This window comes from Pollicipes pollicipes, unplaced genomic scaffold, assembly GCF_011947565.3.
Source record: "Pollicipes pollicipes isolate AB1234 unplaced genomic scaffold, Ppol_2.1 Scaffold_6686;HRSCAF=7923_pilon_pilon_pilon, whole genome shotgun sequence".
NCBI classification, from domain to species: domain Eukaryota; kingdom Metazoa; phylum Arthropoda; class Thecostraca; order Pollicipedomorpha; family Pollicipedidae; genus Pollicipes; species Pollicipes pollicipes.
Genome location: NW_023596921.1, coordinates 8,274,223 through 8,292,149, shown reverse-complemented (window position 1 = coordinate 8,292,149; position 17,927 = coordinate 8,274,223).

Here is a 17,927-nt window from a genome sequence, read left to right as displayed (position 1 = left end):
CTGATAAATGGTGGCGCGCACAATCGCATGGATTGGGCAGACCGCGCGGCGCGCATTCCTGTGATGATCAAATGTTTGCCTTTCTTCCGCCGCCCTCGACGGGCCGGAGATCAGGAAGGGGTGGGGCGCAGCAGGCTGTTTGTGTTGCGTGCCGGCTGCTGATTGTAACCGACTTTGGCCTTTGTGAGCGCATCAGCTGTGACTAATCGACACGCGTTTCGGACAAGACGTGACAATGGGGATGATTGTGCTGTTAAAAGGCTGCAATTCTGCATTTTCTTGCCGAGCATTTCACACGGCCATTTCAGTGCAAAGACCTTAGCCTAGATAAAACGAAAGAGTGCTTTGCGAAAATGACGTCACAGGATAAAGTGACACCCTGTGGAACATCCCATCGTGCATTAAGCTCAACATTGCATCGCATATACTTTACGAAGGGTTGTGCCAATTGGATCCAACTAGGTAGCAAATTGGATCCAAGTAAGTATCTGCCTAACCCAGTGCGTCCAGCTGCGCGTGTTATGCACCGAAGGTATTTCACAGGGTCTGTCGTGATGTTTCTTACACGCATCTGGCACGGTCGTTTCTCGCACATGCACTTTGCTACAACATCCGAACACAATGAGAGCGTTCCCGTATGAGACAGATATGAAAAAAGTTTCCAAGAAGTTTGGAGGCAGGATAAGCTGCAAGTCATCTTGGGAATGCAGCGGCACAGGGCTTGTCTTAAATATCTCCAAAAATGTGATCGCGGCGTTGTCTCTCTCCATTCCCGTTCCTGTTTTTGATCGTATTCGAACACAGGTGCGGAGCTCACCAAATGGTGGGTAATTTGATAGCTCGAACGCGGCGCAAAAACTATTGGATTTAGATCCGGGATATCGTCGTTTGCCTGACTTCGTTTCCCAGAAAACCCGCCGCATTGTACACAGATGTCGCGTCGTTTCGTCTCCCAATATGGCCTTGGCCATGGGCCACAGCTGGATCCAACGCACCTCCGTCTCCAGAAATGATCCGCCCACGTTTGGAGGGCTTACGGGGACTTACATGTGCTGGCCATGCGGTCGGTTAAGCCGTCCTGCAGATTACTCAACTGCACCCGCTCAAATCATTGCTTTGATCAAAACGGGGACGCGGTTTGTCTGCCGTGATGGGGATACAGATCCGGCGGAAAACAAGGTGGTCTTCACCGACGGAGACGATGTTGTTTGTCTTCAAGCCTTAAAATGTCAGCTCACACTCGATTACGAAACCACGATTGTCCATCACTGTTGTACAAAGACGTCATGCTGTCCAGCTGATCAATTGATGTACATGGAGGCTCTATCAGATTTGTGTATTTAAAGGAAAAAGACATGTGCGAAGGCCTCGTTAGGAAAGGGTATTGGATTAAAGCAAAAACATGAGCAAAAACTTGCATCAACGGTGCAGCAAATAATAGCTTAAGTCCCTAAAAACATATGCTTAACTATCGAAGGATTTAGTGGAAGTCGAATAAAACATGACCATGATAGAGACGTCCACCATTATCATACATTTTGTTAAAAAGGTAACAGCACTGCATCCCAATATGCTAAATCCTAGACGTTGCAAAATTCGTCCAAACGCTTTCTGTATTAACGCGAATACGTTGACTTTTTAGTGGGCCTTTCTGTCCAAAATCTAGTTTCAAAGCGAGGCCTGTATAACCACTTGTGACTGGATATCCTTTATATCGGTATTTAAGATTCTACTAACTTCGCGTCAGGTAGCCTTGCTTTTTTCCTTGCCTTACGGGAGGTCAACAGATTAATTTTTCCTAATGCTTTGAGCGCAGGTTGAACACGTCGTAGGCCACAGCTCGGGTTTCTTCCACTGGCAGCAACATATGCCGTGTTATGTGCAGTCACCGAGAGCAGCCGGTGCACGCTCGATGGGTGAGAAGCATATATGAGTTCATGATCTCGTCGTGCCCGTCCACGGTCATATACGTGACCCATCCGTGTGAAGTGAGTTTATGAACTCGTGCTCGTCCACGGTCACACACATGATCCAGCCGTGTAAAGTGAGATCATGAACGCGTACTCGTCCACGGCCACACACGTGATCCGTTCGTCTGAAGAGAGTTTCTGAACTCTTGTTCGTCCACGGTCACACACGTCATTCAGCCGTGTGGAATGAACTCATGGACTCGCACTCGTCCACGCTCACACACGCGATCTAGCCGTGTGAACGACACCGTGCTACATCAAGTAAACGTTATGTGATGTTTAAGTCATGTTTGAAATCAGTAGTTGTAAGCTTAAAACGCTATGTTTTCTGGGGTTTTCAGGGTCTAATTGAGAGCAAAACACGTAGATATCTCCACCAGTTTTCGGACCATCTCGGATCAAGACTGGGACAGATAGCCGCTTCCCACTAGGATTGCCAAGCACCCCAATGCGATCCTAAAGGGCCATCTTGGAAAGTCAGCCATCGCAAAGCGCAGGTGGACTTGCCCTAAGGACATGCCACTCAATTAGGTCAACATAACCGACAGGAGCCAGAGCTTTTGGGAACAGAAACCAGTCGAGTCTCAAGCCGTTTTTCAACATAAACCTTCTCCGGACAGAGATAAAGACCTTGAGCAGGCACGGTTCAGGAGAGCAGCAAACAGCTGAACAATGAAAGCAAACTTAGGGTTGTCGCGATAAACCGGCCGTTTGCTGTTTGCGACAAAGAAGTTTATCGTGTCTCAGGTTTTTCTGAGACCCGTGTGTGTCTGTGCCGTGCATAGGTAACAATCAGTGTTTCTGTTCAGTTCAGTTTATAAGTTGTGTAGAGGATGTAAGTGCGCATAATTTGGATGCAAGCGGGTTCTTTATCACTGGTGCCGGGTTGAGCAACGCAGCTACTATTTTGACTTGCATTTCAATTTTTTTGAGTCGCCATATAAATCACCGTTTATTCATCTATATAAATGCATATATATATATATATATATATATATATATATCTCTCTCTCTCTCTCTCTTTCTATATATATACATATATATATATATATATATATATATTCATATATTCTTTGTTTTCGCTTGTCTTACCAAGACGCCGACGCCGGAGCCTCTGTACATCCGGACAGTTTCTTACGCTCCGCACTCAGATCTGTTCGCTAGGCCATTTCTTATATCCAAATCACCCAATTTGGTACCAAGTTACATCGCTGCCGAACAATTCTAACGTGATACGGGCTTAAATGGCTACCTGATACGTACAGCTGAAACACCAGCCTCGTCTAGACACGTACATGGTACAAACATAAAGTTAAATCATTCATATGCGAGTAAGAGTGAGGCATGAATATTGCAGAGGCGGTAAAAATTTATAGCATTAATGACAATGACACATAAGTGGTGATGCACATAAAAGGACATTTTGCCTGTAATGGGCACAATTGTGTAAATAGCATGTATGCACGAAACAGTAGAGTCATGTCACGACTGCGTGTCGACTTCTTACTCAAAAGGGGAGCACTGTTTAATGGAAAAACCTTCCCAGTCACGTGTGCGTTGGGAACAGCGTCAGGCGACAGCTGACACCATACGCGGCCATAAGGCATTCGCCGTGCTTCAACTAACGGCACCGTTCCTCCACAATGATAGCGTTCGAATGGAAGGCGTCTGGGCCGATTAGTCGCGGGGCGGCCTCATCTGAAGGCGCCGGACCCCATTGTCTGGCCTCGGCGGTCCGGTCTGCCGGCGGTCTTCGGTCCGGTCCGGGACAGACCGGCACCGGCGGTGGGCCCAGCTACCCGCTTCGAGGGTTCTGTTGTGGTCTGAGCGAGGGCTCATGTTCATCTGTGTCAGCGCGCCGGTTATGAAGACAGCTCCCTGAGCATGGCTTATCCTGATCGGCTACAGTCTTCGTTCTTGGGTCTTGTAGCCGCTGAGTGCAGCTGCGTCGAGCGCCACGCCAGCCAGACGTGGGACGGTGAGTGGCCGGTGACTCTGTGAGCTGCGCGGCAGCGGTACGCAAGCCTCTCGCCCCTCCTGACAGCTCCGCTCCACGGTGCCGTCGGCTGCGGCCAGGCCTCGTCCTCGGCCGCCGGAGGCCCGGTCACATCATTGGTTCCGCATGTCAATCTGGCGCCTTCTCCTTTGTGCCGGACGCGCCGGCGGCCGGCTGCCGTCAGCCGGGCGGCAGCGCTCTGCTCTGTTCCTGATGGCATGTCCGGCCGGGGGGTCCGACCAGCCCCAGTTTTGGACGACCATTTGTCCTGACGCTGGTGGGCTCCCAGAAGTACCGTTACCCACTGTCGCATGTGATGAGTCATTGCGGTTTTTAGTATATGTTGTGGGGAGATCAAAGCTAATGATTTCATTTCCTTCGTTTTTCCGTTATTTGTTTTACGTTCGTTTCACTTTATTATTTCCACCAGAGATGTGGGGACTGCAAATGGCAGCGCATACAATATCTCCCTGCGGTTATCCGGACTTTCTAAGGAAGGGAAATAGCTCTTTGCCTGCTACGTCTCCAACATACAACCACAATGTACGAAAAACAGCTTCATTTACTGATCGAAGAAGTATGGTCTCTTTGCGTTTCAGAAAGTGTTCCTTTATGCTGATGAAGAAGCCGCCTTAATCTACAAGAAGTCATCAGCACCACGTGAAGTAGCTCATGTTCCAATTAGGATCCGTCCCCAGTCGCATCAATGCTTCTGCGAACAGGCAGGGGCGATCGGACTTATAAAGGCGCCATCGCCACCCAGACAAGTAACTCTCAATCTGCAAGTCGTGCATCAGAATGGCATAAAGCACAGGTCTGAGTCGGAGCCCACGACAATTGCAGGAGGCACGGGGGCTCCAGCGTCGTCCCCTTGGTAAGACAAATGAAGAGGGCTTCGAAGTGCTAAACAAACGCTAGGCCCAAACAACACACGAAAGCTATTACAAACGCAGCACTTTGTCTGAAACTAATACTAACACATAGTTTGAGCATGGACGCCAGGTCCTAAATTCTGATGTCTGCGAAACGACGGGTTTCATTATAAGAACAGCAATGCCAGTTAACGTAAAGCCTTCAGAGAGGCGTGGAACCAATCCCTATCGGAAAGGTTCTTTAGGCCGCCATGGATGCACGGAAAGGGCATTCCTGAAAAGGAAGCAGGTACATCAGTACAGGGTGAATACGCCGCAATAATAAAGTGTGATATACAACAAGTATAGGTCACGCTAGTGTTCTCCATAGCCTCATCGCTAGGCGCGTCGCTAGCAGACCTTCGCCTCGTTTCTCCGTGGCTGACTTGCGTTGGCGGCTACGGACACATCATTTGGCAGTAATTCCGTTTCGAGGACGACCCGACAAATGTCTCACCAAGTAAATTAATGATTCCTGCTCGGAAAGATTTCTCAGGCGACTCATTGGGTAAACATCAACATTGCTTCGAAATTCGATGATGTTGACATTTAAATGCCGAGCGTAGCATAGCAGTTGGTTGGAATAGGATCAGTGGGGTGTAGCCAAGAACCTTTCATTGTCCAGGATGGTATGTTAGACTCACTCCATGTTTCCATGATGATGCCTGGGCTGGTTTGTCCCTTAGCGCATTTCTTGGACCGTCTGAAGTCGGCCAGCGCCCAATGTTTAGTGGCCGGACGCATCGATGACGTGGGCCAGTGGGCAATATCAACATCCACCGACCCGCTGGCGTCGGCCGCCGCGGTGCTTCACAGGGGTCGCATTCATCTCGAGGTCACGAGGTCAAGGTCAATCGCGCCCGCAGCTGCCAAGAACGCGCGAGATTCGGGCGCGGTGGGCCACGGTGGTGACGCAGGAACGTCACGACGCTCGCCTCGGAGGACCTGGCACGGCGGGCCGGGGCGAGGCAGCTCGGGTGCGCCCGGCCCGGCTGACGGCTAATCCCACATCCGGCGCGCGCTCGCCGCATCAAGGCATGCGCCGTCGGCTGCCGTATCTCACGGGCTATCGGCGCCGACCACACGCGTTTGGAGGCGCGGCCGTGGTCAGCCCTCCACTGCGTCTGCGCTGCAGTCGATGCGAATTGCGGTCTTCCGTCTGCCGGGCGGTTTCGCAGGTGCATGAGACAATGGAAGATGGGATTCAGTCTCGCAGTTGGTGACAAACTGGAGGACCGAGGTAGAGTGGACGGGAGCACACTAGCTGGTTGTTCGGGGATCGATAGTAGTCGCCCGGGGCTGCGGTCGTGGACAGTCTAGGTGCTTGTAGTTTCTGAACATTACGGCGATGGAGGTTTACTCATTCTGACTCTGATGATATGTTTTGGGCTGCTGGTTTTTCCAAAACCAGAGCGAATCTGACTTTTGCTATGAAACAGTTCAGCAGTGCATGATAAGTCGGCCAGGTGAAAACACGGAAAACAGCATGCAATCTGTGAAGGAGACAGGGCAACCACATAATTATTGCGACATCAAAAGATCGTGTTTTTAACGCCCGTACATTCAGCTGAACGCGGCCAGTTTTGATTTATTTCAGACAAGACAGTAACGAGCAAGTGGTGAAAATTGAAGATAGACGACCACCGAAATGTAACAGTTGCAGCTGCTCATAACCAGAGAGTGCTCAAAGCTTGGAGGGCACCGAAACAGTGGCATTGGAGAAGTGCCAGCAATCGTGAATCTCTATTCGCTGAGCAACAACGAACCGCACACATGCGGCGTGCTCAGCATACCGATCTGCTCACATTGTTGGCACGCGTTTCATATTGAAAAACACTGAGATGCCAAATTACGGATGATAAACAAAAAGACATGCACAGATAGGGAAAGATACCCGATTGTACATTCCGTTTTCTGTCATGAAGTGAAGCCCAGTACGCAATGGTACATATCATTGTGTCTTCTGCAGCAGGTCAAGCGGTCTGATGGAGACAGACCTACCGCGGCTAACGCTGCTCTTCAAGGAATGACGGTATCCGCAGTCTGCAATAGCAAGGCACAAGGCGTTGGGCCGGCTTTGTACTGCATCCCTTATCATACGACGCGGTGGTTTCATGGATTTAAGTTAACGTGGGCCGCAGTCAAAGGCGGGCCTGACATCACCCTACCGACTAATAAGCTGAGACGGTTTTCAAATGAAGCGCACTCCCACTATTTGCCGTGTCCTCTATTTAGCGATTTAATCCACACATACAACATCTAAACGACCCTCCCCAAACTGCCGTACGCAATACTGAATCCAGTGTTGGGCCTCCGCATGTCTGCGTGAACCCCATCCCGCACACAGCTACCCCCACGAAGAAGCCGCTAATGACGGTTGGGCGTTGAGCAAGCTTGTTCACTAACGTGAGCTAATGTGCTTACGAGCGTCTGTCACTATCGTAGTACAGCCCGGCAGGCGACTGCATCGAACAGCATAATTCACGCATCAACCGGCCACCACTGAGGTGCGAGAGCACCGTCGCCGCCAACGCGTCTTGTCACGTCATCTTGATGTTTACGATCCGCGGTGTTGCCAGGGTAACAACCAGGGACAAAAAGTCATGTAAATAATAAGGGAGCGAGCAAGGCGCCGGCAGCCCAAGATCTCCCTAAATTTGCGTTTTTCAATGCGCTTGGTCAAAGTAATATTAACGAACGGCAATTGTTGTGCTAAATCAGGAGTCGATCATCGATACAATTTTTTATTTGGGCGGCATGGTGCACATGCTCATCTAATTACACCTGGTAAAGGCATCCTTCGTGTACGTTTAACTTTTCCTCAACTTTTGTTAAGTTTGAAATCGAGTATCAGTGGTCCAAGCCGACCTAGTGGTCACAAATCAGCAATGGCGGACAGGCGCTCACAAGGGTCTAAGCCCACAGATCTAAGCTCCTGTTAACAACAATGTTTTTGATTATTGCAGGTGCTCTCTTTGCTCAAGCTCGCAACAAGCGATCTAAAGCTTCTCAGCCACCCAGCTCTCTCCAGGCCATTATACCAAAATTGGCATCGCCTGTAACAGCCAAGCTAAAGCCTTCAAAGTCGCCCGCAGCTTGTTCTGCTGCAGACGGACCGCGGACAGTCAAGACCAGATGGACGTTCTCATTGGCGCTCAGGGTGACATGAAGTCACACAATTTGGCTTGACGTCATACTTCAAACATTAGCACGCGACAGGCGGCCGCCTGCAGAATCTGCTGCAGAAAACGGACTGAGGCGCAGTAATCTAAATGGGGCCTTGTGCTCAAACGCAAACACACACACACAGACAAAATAGATAGATTGATAAAAACAAAGATGTAAGGGTGAAGAATTAGGCTTGTTAGAATATAACCCAGGTTTCTCCTAACCAAATTCATGCTCGTAATCAGCATTATAGATAACAGTATGTCCGTATTATAGGGTCATGGATCTGATATCAGCGTCGCATTGCTTGAGTTCCTGTCGATCTCCCCTTGGAATGCAAACACATATCTATTCCATGAATAATTTGCTATTAAGTAACTATTGGCTGCAAACGGTGTAGAGCTAAATCCCACGGCAACTCCTGGCATACGCCTTGCTTATCGCCCCCAAAGCATACTCTACAAACTATTGTCGATGTTAAGGCTGGCAATTTAACATTCATGCATATTTCCATTTGTCTTAAATGATCGAGGTCATGCATTTACCATACCACATAGCGTGAATCAGCATATAAGGTAGTGCCCAGCTCCGTGATATTAATTGAAGCAAACGTCATGACTGCGATATAAGCTGACCATGGCGGAGATAATTATTGAAGACGTCCGAAAGCAGCCATGGACTAGAAGAGCACTCGCTTGTCATGTGTGCAGCAGCCTGAGCTTCACAATGATTTATGGACTTGCACGCCCGTGCGATTAGTCATTACATGTATCTACGCCTTCCAAACGGCTGCCGTTCAATGATAGTGGCCACCTGCATGTAGCCTCATTACCTGCTAACTATCGCCGCCAGCTGTTCGCGCCCCCAGGTCCGCCCTCCCAGAGCGTCCTCCCCGCGAGACCAAGTGTCCCGTTATCTGGCGCCGGCGCTGGAGCGTGCGATGGGAGGAGAGGAGGCCGGGCCCGCGCGCCGCCCGCCGGTGTCAGCAACGTCGATGTCGGCGTGCTGCAGGGGCGCCAACTGTCACCGCTCGCGGCCGCCAGCGCCGCCACCAGCCGCCGAGCAGCGGCGACGGCGCGACGCTACCGCCGCAGCCGCGCAGGGCTGCGGCGCAGCACCCAGCGCGGCTGCGGCGGTAGCGTTGTATCGACTACAGAGGAGCACTTGTGCAGTGTACCTGGCGTGCTTTGTCTGCGCGGGGCTCACGGCGGCGCGTCGCGTGGCGCGGCGGCTGTAGCAAGGGTGCCGGTAGTGTAGTGGTTAACGCGTCTGCGTTAACCGCTGCGCGTCTGGAAAACCAGAGGTACGGGGTTCGATTCCCCGCGTTACCCGCCCTTTCTGCCAGGGTGAGAGGCAGGCGACGCCATATAGCCTCAGCAGCCGAGTGCGTCGTAAAGCCCCAATGACACGTACATGCGGCTGCAGCACGGCCTGCTGCTCACACGGTCACTCGGCGTCGCGACCTCCACGTGCGCAGGGGCTCCGCCGCGACTTGGGTGCGAGCGACATGTCAGTCGTCAGGCATCTGCACGGGCGACACCTGTTGACCGGACGACGGCGAGGCGCGTTCGTACCCGAACAGCGCGTCAACGGGTCGCCGAACCCGCATTCTGATTCTGGGTGCGTCAGTGAGAGGCGGCATCGTGTATCGCTTTGTCGTGGTGTTGCAGCGACGCAGCTGGTGTTGACGATTTTTTAGCGGAGTCAAGGACTGAGATAAGAAAATATGCGTAATTTACGCATGTCATTTCACAAGTAGTTTTGCTTCCGAAAACCATGACAACATCCGTTTACAAACGCTCCAAATTAGCAAACTTTCTTTTGGCTCGAAAGCAGTCGAGGATGCCAAAATAGCTTCCAGTCATTGTCTATACCGCAACAAACGGTAAATAATGAAGACGAGAGTGAAGACATATGCAATGTGTAGAACCAGTTACCGCTAACGTTTCATCCTCTATGGACTTTTGGGCATCGGCCCATGGCCACAACTCGCGCTGCCTTCACACCGTTGCATGAATACCGCGCAGCAGTACTGGTAGGCACCGGCCATTGGTGCACCGGAGCAGGATGATCCCCAACGCTTACAACAGGTTACAACGCTGTTACAAAACGAAAATCTAGCGGCTGGCAAAGAGCAAAGTGCCGTGGTGATTAGCAGTAACTAACGCAGATTTCTACGCTTGCGCTTAAAACACTCAGTCGAGCGCGATTACTTTAAGCAAACTTAGAACTGCAGCGCAGACATGCCGAATTTTCTGTCCTGACCTCCCAAAGTTCCATCTCTTTCGTGATCTTGCAGGTCCCCAATCTGCAGGGCGGGTGACATAACCCGTCCGCTTCGCCAATAGGTGCTGCTGCACCAGTCCAGCGTTTAGCCACCATCAGCCGAGCGAATACTTTGATTGTGATATGGCCTGTTCGGAACATTAAAGTAGTGATGTCTCAAACGCTCGTTACTTAGTTCCACCAAGATTTTACAGTCACCTTATCGTGATGCAACCTAACACGTGTCGACCTACCTGTCCGTCACTGCTTTATTTCCGTGCATATTTGAAGAGACCATAATCACGTCTTCACCTCCATTTCGTATTAATCACAAACATTTAAACTTACGTAAATGCTACTGCTGTGAGAATTCAATATTTAAATTATTTCATCCCAATGTCCGCTTACTACACGAAACCGAATGAGTGCTCTTACAGCATACCTGGACAAGAGCCGCAGATCATAAAGCTCCGATAGTGTAAAATGAAGTGCTTGATATAAGAAAAAGACCTTCATTGAGGGTGAGCATAGCTCGAAATATTGAGTACCCTCAATACAATCGTCATTTAGCTCTACAATGCTGGGTTAACCAGCACCTATTGGTATGTTGGAGGCTGTTAACATAAGATCTTTGAACTCATAATGCTAGAAAGGAGTGTCACACCTTTGGGACGTGTTTCAAAAACATGTGAAAAAACATATGCGGTCTCTGGTGAGACCGTAGGGTCTATTACGTCTAGTAATAGCACTGGGTAGTGCCACTGCGCCACTTTTGCGATATAATGAGGATATTGATTTTGATTATTTTGACTCCAAATAACGCTTTCAGCGTTTTATCACAGCAGCCCAGTTCTTTCCGGCTTTATAGCCTAGAAGCGCAGCTCTGACACGCGACAGCAAACGACGGCAGAATCTGCTGAGTGCTATCGTCAGCTGTTACGGCAGTGGGGTGCAACATTTGAGCTTTAACCCGCCCGTTGGGTGCCCGCGGGCCTAAAACTGGCACCTCTACTGATATAAATAACGGCAGCACTAATTAAAGGTGGCGTTGTGATTGGCACAGTTGGCAGCGAAGAGCATTTACCGAGAAGTGCATTGGTTGACGTTTGAGCCAGTGCGCCACTTTAGACCATGTGATTGCGTCTGCTTCCCGAAGTCAAACTTCGCTTCCAAAAGAGCCACTGTGCTAAACGTTAATGGCGAGAAATCAAAGCTGAAATATAGCGTTTAGTTGAGCTTGCGCGAATATTGTCACATATTTTTGAACCTTTCTCCCAAAATAAGATGTTAGAAGCTCTCGCAGCATTTACTGCCAAACACTTTGGCAAATTAGTGTATTGCAAAAATTGCAGAACACACACAATAGGAGAGGCAAGTAAATGAAAAGTATTACTCTCACAGCAATGAACAGAGAGTCCAGTGAGATTTCTGAACAGAGAGTCCAGTGATATTTCTGAACAGAGAGTCCAGTGAGATTTCTGAACAGAGAGTCCAGTGAGATGTCTGAACAGAGAGTCCAGTGAGATTTCTGAACGGAGAGTCCAGTGAGATTTCTGAACAGAGAGTCCAGTGAGATTTCTCCCGCCGGGTCGGCTACTTCAAATGGATGGCGCAATGCTCGCGCGCTTGCTTCGCTAAGCGACAGGGCGTCTGTGGACGATTTGTGTTTGCATTAAAATCAGTTCAAATCGCGAGGGGGCTTGTGTATAGAAGTGGCAGTTTTGCGTTATTGATGGCGTGCGTGCGGTCTGCTCGGACCGCGGCCATCAGTTGATCGTGTAACCCGTGATCCTCCATTTCTGAACCACGAGCGCTAGACGTTCGGTAGCAAGTGCATGTCCTGTCCTATTACCCTGTCCTTTTCGAAATTTGGTTGACGACGCGAGAGATGAAAATGTGGGCGATCACCTTCCCAGACATATTCATCGACACCAAATCCTAGGGCGGCTCTTGGTTTGCTGCACACTTGACGTGCGGTGGCGGTCGGCGCTCTCCATGCTGTCTCTGGGCTTGCCACTTTAGCCTGCCATCCATTTGAGCCGGACTCTTGTGTGTCTTTCAACGCGTCCCTCCCTTCTTTCTCAAGCTGGTGATACGTGTTAGAAGCTGTTGATAAACTAGGTCAGCAGCAAACGCATAGCCACCCTGGTATTAATCGCAAACGAAGGAGACTTGGCGCGTATTTATACATTGATGCTCATTACCGCACATGCCAGCAGCCATACTATCAGAATGAAGCGATGCATGTAAGACGACTTCTTTAAAGGACACGTCAACAATAACACAAAAAAACAGCAACACAGTACCACCTTGTGATTGAAAATGAAATATGTGCGATTCCATACCGTCGAAATTTTAAACGTTCGTGGGGACACTACCGACGCATCAAGTCCAGAGAGCAGAAAAGATGGCGCTCATCGATGGTTAGTTGTGAACGCGACGCAATAAGACGTTCAAGTGTGACGCGTAAATTTGACGTAGAAACTTATATTTCTACGTGAATACGGTTGAAGAAAAGGGAGGAAATATGTTTCTTGATTGAATTTACACCTACAAACTGAATTTACAAGGAATACCTCTTACGATATTTTATGATCCTTGTGCTTATCATTAAATTGTTTTCCCACGACATTGCACATGATAAATTCACATGGTGTGTAGTGTCTAGGAATTTACTTTCCCCGCATGAGTTACTCTTAAGGAAACGAACAGAACAGTATCCCAAGTATGAACGCTGTGGGTGCGTGGGTATCATTGGCATTATTAAAAACAGCGATAGATTTAACTCCAATTTGTTTGCACCGACACGTATTTTTGAGTACTTTAGTTCTCAGTTGGATATACACTATGTCGTAGTAATTGTTGACAAATACCCCTTGTTTTCTCCCGTGAATGTTGGTGACCTGTGAGAACTGTGGTTGGCTGTTTGAAAATAAAAGAAAAATTCAATTGAAATATCGAATAGGATCGGCAGGCATCTCTGAATTTACTGTTCATATTCGTTTCGATAAAGGCATGCAGCCGAAATGTCAATGAGTCTATATCTCCATTTTCCTGGTTATTCTACGAGGAAAGGAGCTATTATTATTGTCTTACTTATATCATAATGTTCCTCGCAAATGCACCTGACAACTTACGAGAGATTAGGACGTGGAACGGAACTGGCCAAAAACGGAGGCTGCAATCCAAGCAGAGCCAAGTTTGTAGTCATGTCATTAATCCAAAACAATTTTTGGTTTGTTTATTTTCAGATAGGAATCAACTGCCTATTGGTCGGCAAAAATCAAGCGCTGCCCTCTCGGCCTCTACAGTTTATAACCATGTTCAACGCCATTATTTCCTCATTAACGCTTTATTGTGCTTGCCCTTCACCCCGTCGTTAGAAAAGAATTGTACAATGCGCTCCGTAAAGAGGCAAACTACTACAGATACTTTTCCAAATGCCGCCCCCAATTCAATAGGCTAATCCTGTGGTGGCCAATTTCAAACGCGATCTTAGTTGCAGTGCCTTCCAAACGACGCAGCGATTGTGTGGAATCTTCGAACGCTCCGTAAAACTTGACAACATTGGAATTGTTTTCTTCTGGCAAACAGGAACGTAATTCGAAGAGCGTGTGAGTATGGCCAATTTGTGTTGACCCGCAAGCTGAGTAGCCTATGGCCACGACAGGCGACAGCAGACAGCCCAACAAATGTCAGGGGTAGTATTTGCAGACATGGTTTTATTGCAAGATGACCTGCCATCTGTCCAGCTCAGATATCGAAAACACCTAGTCAAACTTTTTTTAGTGATACATGGCCAGCAATGGTTCTTAGCATCATGCTTGAATTGTTAGTCCAGAAGATTAGCAGGACACCTTAATGGTAAAGTGATAACAGAAATTTCATCTGAGGAGCCCCCCCCCCTCTCTCTCTCTCTCTCTCTCTCTCTCTCTCTCTCTCTCTCTCTCTCTCTCCTCTCTTTCTCTGAACTTAAAGTGCAGCTCGAATTAGCGATTAGATCTTGCCATTAAACACATGTCCGTCGCAGCAACACCATGACAAAACTGCCTCGTCCAACGCGAGGCTGGTGCCAGGATGCATCACAGTGCCCATTTCTCTGTATATGTAAAGCCTGCATTTCTGCATAATGTATTGGCGGTGCAGCTCCAGACGGAACACTGTTATAACGACGGCCGTCCAATCCCTCTGCTCGCCGCGCGCCCCGCACCGTCCCGACCTCGCCGCCCGCTCCCGTCACACATCGGCGCCGGCTACGGGTAAACGATCGCTGACCCAGGGTCGGCGGCGGCAGACCGCGGCAGGTCCGAACGCGCCAGACGCACCTCTAGCCTTATATATATATATATATATATATATATATATATATATATATATATATATATATATATATATTCAGATGGTTTTAGGGATGGCCAAGGCTTAAAGCTGGAAACAGGAATTGCGTGATGTCAGAACAGTGAGCCCATGCAGCAGAACTACATGCAGAGCTCTATTAGCAAGGATACATCACGACAGATTCGATTTGGGCATCACATTGCACCGATTGCATATAGTTTTGCATGCTATGCACACCGGTTTTACGAACCATAGTGCCATTAAACGGCGCTCCAGAAGCTGCATGAGTTTCCGCGGCTACCTTGCTACTTCCACTGCCAGTGCAATGAGCGCTTCTGTCATGCTGCCTGTCTGAATAGAAAACATAACAACCTTAGAGGTACGAGACAGCTAACGCGCGTAACGAAGGGATTTTTTTTCTTTGGTATGTATCCGTTGCATACCAATCATGCCGTCAACATTTTAACACTGCAATGTAGACATATTTATGTCGACGACAAAACGCTGCCAAGATTACTCAGTTTTTGCAAGAAAGAAACAAAAACTCAAGCAGTTAGTTACCTGCGATATTATTAACCTCCAAAAAAACTGGTCTAGACCACAAAGTACATCTGTATGGATATCCTTTTTCATTTCTCCATAGGATTAGCAGCCACGGGTTTTTCGTCACGAATGCTGCTGTTCTGGGCTTTAGCATTCTTAAACGCATTGATAGCCATGCCTTTGAGCTACTATGGCGTTGTGGGACACTAATTAATAATTAAGGCTTGCCTCAGCGTCAGTCTACTGTGAACCTTTCAGCTGAACCTCGCCCGCCACAAGCACAAAGCCTCTCGCGCCAAGCTACACAATGCCAAGAAGCCAATAAAGCTCCGTTATTGCCATGGCGACAGCGTCTTAAGGGAAGCGAACACTGCGCACGAGCTATCATAGCTATCTGGTTTGTGTGCCTACGGTTATGGCTTAAGCTCTTTACTTCGCTTCCTTCATATCGTGGTCACAATGATAGCCATCCGGTATTGTATTGATTGCATTTCAATTTGTTACGCTAATTTTGTCCGATGTGTGTTCGGTGATGCGGCGCTTCGAACCAACACTTAAAATGTCAAAACAAGTGTAGCATTGAACCAACAGCACTCGACGCACTTGGTTGCGATCCATAACCTGATATTACGACTTTCCTGCATCAACAGTCAGCAGCTGCAGAGATGGCTCAGATTACAAGTGATTACAGAGACGGTTCAGGATTACAAGTCTCCTCTTTGTGAAAGGTCACTCTGAAAACGAACTCTATCGAGTGCATTGCTGCATCGTTGCTGTTCGGACATTGTTTGATTCTAACATCATTTCCCAGATTGCCATCTGCTTTCGTCAATGCACTTGGCGTGAATGCATTACATGTCCAGATCGGAAAGTTTCCGGGTCTTAGTTTCTCGGTCTTTGACAGGCGAGACATGGCTGTGACTTATTTTTATGCGATTGGCTCACCCTGCCACACTCCCCTGCTCCAGCAATCACATGCCGCTGACGGCAAGATGCTGAAGGATTTCGAGAGTCATAGCAATATTCAGAGTGAATGCTCAGTCGTTCTTGATGTTCGGATCATTGGCAAGATTGCTGCCGCAGTCCTCGCGAACAATTTACAATGTTTTAAACTTGTGTGTCCGGGTTCCAGCGATCTTAAGTGCGTCGAGGGCAGCAGAAAACGTCACTGCGGAAGCCTGACAACCGAATGGGGACGGAATTGCCGCCTCTCCTACAAGTGCAACAAAGACGAGTCGCCTCTCGAGTAACGCCGGTCATACTCAACGGCAGCCGACGGCGGTTCTCGTCGACGGTCCTCACCTTGCGCTGCCCACCAGGCGTGCCATCACCAAATAAACGTCATCACATTTCAGACCATTCGTGAATGCGTTCACCTGCAGCAGACAGCAGTTCCGGCCAAATTTTCGCCTTGCTTCTCACCACGCCTCTAGAAAGGTCTCTCCTCTTCGAGGCGCACGCACGCGATTAGGCTATCACGGCCGCGCGCTGGGACCGCCCATCCCCGTCAGACCCTTCAGGGATGGGGGCACTCCAGACCCCTTCAGGTCACCACGTGGCCGCGCTTGTAGGGCACCTGCGGATCAGCTGCGCCACGACCGTTCGTAAGAATAGAGTGGTCATAGCTTTGCCTTCATGTCCGTCTTTCCTGATTGCAGTGCTCAGCAAATTCAGATATGTTTGCGACACAGAGACAACCGCGTGAAAATGCGTCGTATGTTATTAAAGATTGCTGTTCTACATCGATGGAGACACTTACTGGATAACGGGCGTAAAGTCGTTGGCAGTCGTGTTTGCGTTGGCGGCCTGTTCGGCCTTCCGGCAAAAAGCCGTAATTAAAGCTGTATCACTACCATGGACGCAGGTTCAAGAAACTGGCTGTGGAACAGAACCTTGGAGAGACGCCAGTTCCAAGCACGAGTAATCCCGATTGCGCAAAAACGCCGGGAAAAAAAAATGCTGCAAGCGAAACGCGTTGGCCTGTGGTCATGTGGCCGACGACAGGCTTAACCCGCACAGCCTACGTCACGTAGCGAGCGGCCTTTTGCCGAACCACAACAAAGCTGATCTTGTCGGCGGCAAACCTCTTCAAGAAGGCCACACACGCTTATAAGCACGCATGCTATAAAAACTTTACACGAGACCCTCCGAGCTGCCGTTCAGCTGACAGTGACAAATGTCTGTAACCCGTCTAACTCTACGTAGCTTATGGAGGAACAGCATCAGATGTCTGTCATATTGTTTGCGCGACTTTATCAGCCTGATCATTGCCGACACCTCACCCATCATTTTCATCCTGCAATTTGAATGCGATTTTGCGTACCTACCACATACCGACTCAGCTGTAACGGACATCACGCTCCGAATCTTTCTTTAGCCCGCCGCCAGCGCGTCCACACAGCATGCGCGGCACCAGCCCGCGTGTCTCCCCAATGACGTCACGTAGCCGGCTAGCAGCGCATTGTGTAACCGGAAGTGGAGCTGAGTCGAACCGCGCCCTGATGGCAGCCGCCATTAGCCGGCAGCTGGACCCGGGGCCGCTGCCGGGGCCCGCTCTCGCCGATCGATCTGGGAGAGCCGGCCGTTGACCTGGGGCATGCGCGGGGTCGACCGCCAAGGGACGGCGACAAGCCTGACGTCTCATGACGTGCGCCGTCCCCTTCGGTGGCAGCCGGCACGCCCAGCACGCCAGCTGACGACGTCTGTCGCCGGGAAAATCCGAGCTGAATGCGTGAC